Here is an 8,634-nt window from a genome sequence, read left to right as displayed (position 1 = left end):
CTCTTCCCACGCCGTAGCAATAGCGCGTACACAGGTATAGTATATTGTGACGTAGATAAAGAAATATAGATACACAAAAGGAATACCGAGAATTGCGCAAACCTTTGCGACACTCAGGATTTCAGAAGTGGGCGTTAGTGAACGAGCCGGGGAAAGTTCGAGATATTCCTTACTCTTGAAGTTGAGAGTATGACGGAAGCCCGTCTGGTCGGGATGATGCATATTAAAAGGAAGAGGTCTGGACACCGACCAAAAATGGTTTAAAATAGTTATTTACGTTTCGGCTCCCCCACGGGAGCCGAAACGTAAATAACTATTTTAAACCATTTTTGGTCGTTGTCCAGACTTCTTCCTTTTAAGTATTCCTTACTCTTACAAAGAAATTTAAACGCAACACTTGACTTCAGTCAACCAAGAGAACAGGCTGGCTTGAGGAAGGAATACTCTACAATGGATCACATCAATGCCATCAATCAAGTGATCGAGAAATATGCAGAGTACAATCAACCTCTCTATATGGCTTTCATAGAATATGAAAAGGCATTTGATTCAGTAGATATGCCAGCATTCATAGAGGCATTACGTAATCAAAGAGGTACAGGAGGCTTACGTGAATATCTTGGAAAATATCTACAAAGATTCCACAGCTACCTTGATACTCAAGAAAAGTAGAAAGATGCCTATAAAGAAAGGGGTCAGGCAAGGAAACACAATCTCTCCAATGATATTCACTGCATGCTTGGAAGAAGTATTCAAGCTGTTAAACTGGAAAAGCTTAGGAGTGAGGATCAACGGCGAATATCTCAACAACCTTTGGTTTGCAGATGACATTGTCCTGTTCAGCAACACTGGGAGCGAGTTACAACAAAATATGGAGGACCTAAACAAACAAAGTGTAAGAGTTGGGTTGAAGAACAATATGCAGAAGACAAAGGTAATGATCAATAGCCTGGGAAGGAAGAGGCAGTATGGGGAAATGGCCTGCGGTAATTTACAGAAGAATAAAAATGGGTTGGAGTGCATACGGCAGACATTGTCAGATCCTGACTAGAAGCTTACCACTATCATTGAAAAGAAAGGTGTACGATCAATGCGTTCTACCAGTGCTAACATATGAGGCAGAAACTTGGAGGTTGACAACGAAGCTCGAGGACAAGTTAAGGACCACGCAAAGAGCGATGGAACGAAGAATGCTAGGCGTAACGTTAAGAGACAGGAAGAGAGCGGTGTGGACCAGAGAGGAAACGGGGATAGCCGATATTCTAGTTGAAATTAAAATAAAAAATGGAGCTCGGCAGGGCATGTAATGCGTAGGACAGATAACCGGTGGACCATTATAGTTACAGAATGGTTGCCAAGGGTAGCGTAGTCGAAGACGGCAGAAAATTAGGTGGGGGGATGACATTACTAAATTTGCAGGCGCAAGTTGGAACCACGGTTGGCGCAGGACAGGTGCGATTGGAGATAGTGGGGAGAAGCCTTTGTCCTGCAGTGGACATAAAATAGGATGATGATGATGAATTTTTGAAGTTTTTTTAGCTTGATATACAGGTCAACTCTAACTGATACCATATAAAATTTTAAAAGGCACGACCGTGTTCATGACTCCTCTAATTACAATTCTTCCATACCACCTTTCAAAATCTCACCCCTCACCAGATTTGGTCATTTTAAATAGACAATCGCAGCGTGTGCAGTCGACCGATTCCTTAACAGTACCGATCGACTGGCCTAGACTGGCCAATGGGCCGGCGCCTTCTAACGGCGCGAAGCGACCGGATCAGCAAGGGTAGCGTATGCGCACCAAGTTCACTCGAAGCGCAAGTTTCGTCTGCGATAGAGCGTTTTTTCGTAGGCGCCGCCATATTGTGAACGCAGTGGCGCCGCCTATGAGCAGCGCCATACTGGCTTGGGTGAAAGCGGTCTTTGGCATGGCAGGTATACGCTCGGCGGTAGGTTCTGGCGTTTGTTTTCGCAGTCGTGCGGTCTGTTTACTATGACGTGCGTCTTCTACGTGGTAAACAGTTCTGTGAGACGTGCTGAAGTGGTTTAAGGCGCCATGGCCGGAATTTCTGCTGGCGTTGAGGTGGACGGAACACGCAGCGCGATGGGTGCACGCATATTTGAGCCTACAATCAGCCTCGGAGAGCAATTCTGTATTTCCGAATGTTCCAATCACTAATGTGACCTATTGCAGTATTATCCTCTACTTCTAAGCTGCGGTTTAGGGGCCATGAAACATACGCGACGATCGTAACAGCGTGGGTACCATTCTGCGACGATAGGAGCTGTGCTGTTATACTTTGACAAGCGTTCAAACTGTTCGTTGCAGGTTACATTGCGTGACTACTTGGTTGGATGGATGAAGCTTCCACCCATGAATAAAATAGTTTTGGCTAGTAATAGCAACATACCTTACAATCTGAATTAAGCTTGTCCAGCAAAGCGACCGTTCACGAACTGCGCGAGCGTCCTAAGCAGTAGTAGGTGCTGGATTACAGATATCTTTGTTCTATATAGCGCATGGTCCAAGCATACGGCATCAGCGGTCATATATATTTATAAACGTTGTGCGGCGTTAGCCCGTTTTCTCTTGCTTTTTAGAGAAAGAGGATGATAACCGAAATTTTTTTTCGGTTGTGTTCGTTCAGTTCTCTACGACGCACTCACACGTATTACAGAAATTTGGCGCTCAAAAATAGCCATCGCATTCTTTTTATGCGAACCCTCTCATATGTTATGGCTGTATACAGGCCAAGAAGGCAATGCCGAAGCACACAGCTTATATATGTATCGTGCTGGCTCACCAACCGCAGTGATCGCTGTGTTGAGCAGCGCCATGGGCCTCATGCAGCAAGGCTAGCGTAGACATATGGTAATTTCAAGCATACTAGACTTGAAATGCGTGAGAACGATGCCAGTGTATCACAAATATTTGATAGCGCCTGCCGCTCAAATGTTTCGTGGTTGCCTTAGGTTGGCCGTGCACGAGCATGCGCTCTTATGTTTTATGTTTTACTCCCTAGCCAATCGATCAGACAGTGAGCTGATTTACTATTTAATGCTGGCAATACAGAGACGCCGGTTTTCTTTGTTGAATTAAAATCGATATAAGCAAAATAGCAAACAACACATACACGCACCGCGACTGATAATGCGCGTACACCGCGGCTGATCATGCGAGTCACATTTTTGCGCCCCCAAGACATATTTCTGCCTACAGTAGTCACCAATGCACCGAAAGGCTTCCCTGACGACCTTATATGAACGAATATGGCGCAAATTTCACAAAGTAAGATCTAAAACATCTCGAAATCGTTCCGCAGCACGCGACAGCAATACTTTCAAGCAGCGCCGCGCCGGATCACCCAAGCCAGAGAGGAGGAAAGGCTCTCTGCGCGCCCTATCCTCCTCGCCCGATGAAACGGTCTTATGGCTCTTCTACCAGCACGGCATAGCGCCTGGCACGATTATTTCGGCGCAAGCTTCCCGGCTTATTAGAGATGGCAGGAGTGTGTGCCCCTGGCTTGCGTTTTTCTCTTTCTCTAAAAAAAAAAAAAAAAAAACTTGCGCTGTTCTAGTGCGCATGCATACGCAGCAAAATAGTGAACAAAATGTGCAAAGCTGCAAGCAACTGTATCATACATTTCTTGCGCTCTTTGTTGTTTATCATATATGGCAGCATCGGGTTCACGCGCACTTGCTGTCTCTGATGAGCAGGGAAGCTTCCACTGAGTTAATCGCGACAGGGGCGGCATAGAGGGCAGCGTCATGCCTGCGGGAAGAGCCTAGTAGACGAAACTTGCGCTTCGAGTGAACTTTGCGCGCATGCGCTACTCTTACTGATCTCGTCGCTTCGCGCCGTTAGAAAGCGCTAGCCGGCCGTCGTCTCGTGTGCGTAGTACGTGCTGCTGCCATGGGAAGACCGAAGAAAGTCCGGACACCCCAAGAAGCGGCTTACCAGAAAGAGCGCCGTAAAGCCAAGCGAGAAGCGATGCGTCGCCGCCGAGCTGATCCGGAACACCGCGCCGAAGCTGCGACTGAGAAAAGGCGACGCGAAGTCGAGGATACCGAATTTCAGTCCAGGGAACGCGAAAGTCGGCGCCTGAACGCTCGACGTCGCCGAGAAAGCAATCCGGGCCTGCGAATGCTCGAAAGCTTCCAGCGTCAAGCCCGCCAAGACAACTTAGCGAAACCTAGCATAACCTCGCAAAACCTAGAAACAACTTAGCCAAGCCTACCATAAGTTCGAAAAACCTAAAAACGACTTAGCCAAGCCTACCAACAACTTGGCAAAACCTAGCATAACCTCGCAAAACCTACAAACAACTTAGGCAAACCACGTAAAAGCTAGGTGATCACGAGCTCTGCTGTTGACTCCAGCCTTGCACCACTAGTGCAAACTGCGCAAGTGTTTTTTTTTTTTTGTATTTGTGTAGCACGATACTGTCACGTAGTAGTGACGGTGAAGAAAGCAGCAAAACTGGGAATGACGAAACTAGCGTTTTATTGGGCGAAGTTGTGCCCTCAAACACAGGCTACGCTCAAAGAACGGCGATAGCGGCGAACACAGTCGGCGATAGTCGAAAATCTGATCAGCCGGTCAAGCGCGTCAGCTTTTATACATGAGCCATCGAACGTTCCAGAGTAACCGCTGGTGCCCGCAGGTCTTCCAGAAAGTTCTACACCATTCGAGTCGCGCATACATGCAATCAGATTACACAAGGTTCGGCGACAACAGACAGCGGATAGAACCATCGATAACATTCCAGAAACTTCCGATACATGCAGGGGCGTCCTGCGCTGAGCAATAACATTCAAGGTTGTAACATTTGTTATACGGTGAAAAGCGCTCACCCGTAAAAGATAAACAAGTTCACGTGCCAATACATTGGATGCCGACGCATGGAAAATGTTTCGACACATAGTAATTTTTCGTATGCCCGCTCGTTCCGCCTTACATAATTATAATGGCACGTGTAGCTAGGTCAACTATTTACTTTTAGAACCAACAATAAAGCAGTTGCGAGTCCGCGCATGTGTTGTGTACTTCTATCCTTCCTTGTTTACCTCTTTACTCTACACGCGGTAAAAACAAAAAATTATGGGGTTTTACGTGCCAAAACCACTTTCTGATAATGAGGCACGCCGTAGTGGAGGACTCCGGAAATTTCGTCGACCTGGGGTTCTTTAACGTGCACCTAAATCTAAGTACACGGGTGTTTTCGCATTTCGCCCCCATCGGAATGCGGCCGCCGCGGCCGGGATTCGATCCCGCGACCTCGTGCTCAGCAGCCGCAGTAAAAACAAGAATTCGTAATAATTGGCCCGAATTTCAGTCCTAATCCATTCGATCATGTTTTAGGACTGTGCTGCAGTGACTGTAGCGATCGAATGATTAGTGCTACTGGGGCAGTGTCTCATTCTAGAGCTTTCCACGAGATTTGTTTTCGTGTTACCATGACTGTAGGTCCCTGTTATATGGTGTACAACTATCTACATTGTTGTGAATGGTACAGAGCAGCTGTATATGGCTAGGTTCCTGCGGATCGACGTCAGTAGACCAAAAAACGTGGGCCAATCCCGAAGGCAGTGCAATACCGCACCGACCGGCGGAGGAGGTGAAGCACGCTTCAAGCAATCCGCCTACTTGCAAAAATAAATATAATATCTTGGGTCCAAATACAACCCGTATCAGATATTAAGCTGATAAGAACAGATACAACACTTTGACCCGCGTCGGCCATGTCTACGTTCGCACCGCCCTCTCTTTGTCGGCGTTCCAAGCGCTTGCATACCTCCTTTCCTTCCGCTCTCCCGTGGTGGCGGCCCCGCCGAAACGTCACGTGTGTCTAGTTTCCTCTGGCTCCTCGGGGCGGCGGCCCCGTCGTCCACGCGAATGCATATAAATATCACGGTCAATGAGTCCGTACCTATGTTCAAAATTCTGTGTCACCTCTGTGTCGTATGGTAAACAGTTTCGCTGGTCATCCACCCTCGCGGAGTAGAATGGCTCATGATTTTGTTTTGTTTAGTAACCTACATACATTTACCTGCCTTTGTGTTGCTACTAGTTATATGAGGCGGTAAGAAATTAATTCGAAATACTTTTGTGTTCAATATATTGCTTCAGAGGATTCATATGCAACTAGAAATTTACTGCAAGAGAAACCGAGGTGCCTAATTTTATGTTAATCAAAACCACATGGAGCCAATAAAAAAAAAGTTTGGCACGCACCTTCAGGCTCTAGTCACTTGAAAGGATGAATTACAAGTTCAGCGCCTTTGTGCTCTTTGCAGAGGCAATTTTTTATTAGAAGTGGGGAGTCGGTTTTTGTAGCCTACAGTTGCTTTCATCTAGTTATGTATTCTTCCAAATGTCTGTCTCAATGTACTGTTATTCATTCTAGAAAATCTATTAGGTTTAGGTAACCTGTGTTTTTGCCAAGGATTACAGCTTGCTACCTCTGTACTAATAGTGACAAATTCTATTGAAAAGCTAAAGGTCTTTGTTAAAGATCAACCTTTCAAGTGTTCTATGAAAACTTGATGGCATTTTTTTTACTTGGTTGTAGTTTACCACACCATATTACTACAAGTTTCTGCTATTATGATTACTTTGAAGCCTTTTTACCTTTTTCTACATTTCCGATCTGCTGTGTTCGAGAACGACTGCGTTCATTTTCACATTGTCAGTGGTATAATAATTACACCGGTGTACTGTAAGTGTTGCCAATTTGAAAATAAAATCATACTTCATCAATATCTGTTTGTGGATCTACTTATTACGGTGCAAGAGCTTCCTTTCGCACGTGCTGTGGCAAAGGTTAGGAAAGTGACCGCCGACCTGGGCAACGAAATTGCGATACGTGACGCTGTTGTGCAGGCGTATGCAGATAACGAGAGTGCTGTGCTCTATCTCCAAGTTTGTTACGCGGCGAAATCAGAATTCATCGACAACAGAGGCCGCGCGATTACGGATATGTATCATAATCTGTTTAGCTCTGGTTCGTACGTTGGACCAGCCATCAAACCAAATAAGTACTTCCAAACCACAAGTGGTAGATCGAACTAGCTTCGTGTGCGAAGAGTGGGAACGGCTCGATCTTCTCGCTCCTTAGCCATGTGCCGCAATTTCGCTGCTCCAATCACCGGTTACTCGCGCTGATCTTTTTCCGTTTCCATTGTACAAAGAAAGAAAAGCTAAGCCGCAAAAACAAGAGCGAAACACTGAACTGGATTCTTCACGACGGTTCGAAAACCAATTCTGACAGCAGTTTCGGCGAGATTCTTTTAGTATTTGCAAACTCCTTTTATAGACGGGGTGTTTAGCGACGTTTTTAAAACCAGATTTTAGACCTTTTGTAAAATGGACTCAAGCCGGACATTAAGCTAGATATAAGACATTTCTAGAGTATGAGCTTCTATTCCGCGTCTTCTTTTGGACGCTTTCGTTGTCTCGGATGAAAGGTGAAAAAATAACGTAATGTGTCCCTTTTGTGCTACCTGGGTTATTCCAGGTAGCCGCGGGCCATGGTTATCTCCCGTGCCCGTTTGATGAGGCTGCGCTGTTTCTTCGGGTCCAGGTCTGATAGCTTGGCCTCCAACTGCTCTTCTGTTAGTGTTTGGGTGTCTACGGTTTCTTTTTTCCCGACACATCGCCGTACAATATGCAATAGGGTGTCTGGAACATTACAGTACATGCAGAAATATGAATGCTGAGTAGGTGAGATTCGGTGCAATAGGATACCGTGGACGTAACTGTTGGTTTGCAATTTCCTGAGGCTTACTGCCTCTTCCCTAGTTAGGCTGGGATGAGGTGGCGGGTAAGTTCTTCTGTTTAGCCTGTAGTGTTGCAGAATATCACTGTACTTTTGCAGGATCTCCTTGGTGCGTCCTGTGAGAAAGCCCGGTGAACGTGAGCTCGGGCGAAGTCCTCGGCTGCCTCATTCCCCGGCAGGGACTCGTGCGCCCGAGTCCAAACGATGTAATTTCTGGTGCATTCTTCTTTGCCGTTTCCGTGAGGATTTGTAGGACTTGCCTAGATTCTCCCTTTCTGAAAATTCCGGCAAGCTGCTTGTGAATCTGTGAGTATTATTGCTCCCTCCCCACAGGTTGAGATGGCTAAGGCTATTGCCTTTTCTTCTGCCGTATCTATTTCTCTTGTTTAGCTGCCGTTCTCTCTTTACCCTTGCTGTCGACGACGCTGATCGCATGAGCCGCAGCTCCTGTACATTTCGCTGCTACGGCGTATCATGTGTCCGGATTTCGGCCATAGGATTTTCGGAGAGTCTCTATTCTGGCTTTTCTTCTTCCTTCATGGTGGTTCGATGCATATTTCTTGGAATGGGTGCTACATAGATGTACTGTCGAATGTCTCTGGGATTATCTTTTTCTCGTCGAGCAGTTGCATAGCTTCGGCATGTGCTAATCTTCTGACTGTTACCCTTCCTGTTTCAATAAGTTCTCTAAAAGGACAAAAGATTAAAAAAAAAAGGCCCGAGGACACCTAAGCCCTTATGATTTGCGAATGCGAAAACATTAATGTCCAATTGAACGCCGCTGAGCGCCCCTTCGAGTTATTAACTCCGCGGCCAAGCGAGCGCATTGAGACATACATGCTTGGCGCATTTT

General features: G+C 46.2%; 1 pseudogene; it reads right to left on the bottom strand.

Moving 5' to 3' along the window:
* Positions 1-5,567: 5,567 nt before the first annotated feature.
* LOC126546477 (U2 spliceosomal RNA) lies at positions 5,568-5,747 on the bottom strand (annotated as a pseudogene).
* Between the last annotated feature and the right edge of the window lie 2,887 nt (positions 5,748-8,634).

Source organism: Dermacentor andersoni, chromosome 1 (assembly GCF_023375885.2).
Source record: "Dermacentor andersoni chromosome 1, qqDerAnde1_hic_scaffold, whole genome shotgun sequence".
Classification (NCBI taxonomy): domain Eukaryota; kingdom Metazoa; phylum Arthropoda; class Arachnida; order Ixodida; family Ixodidae; genus Dermacentor; species Dermacentor andersoni.
The sequence above is the reverse complement of the archived record's forward strand: the minus strand, read 5'-3'. Positions and strand labels throughout refer to the sequence as shown.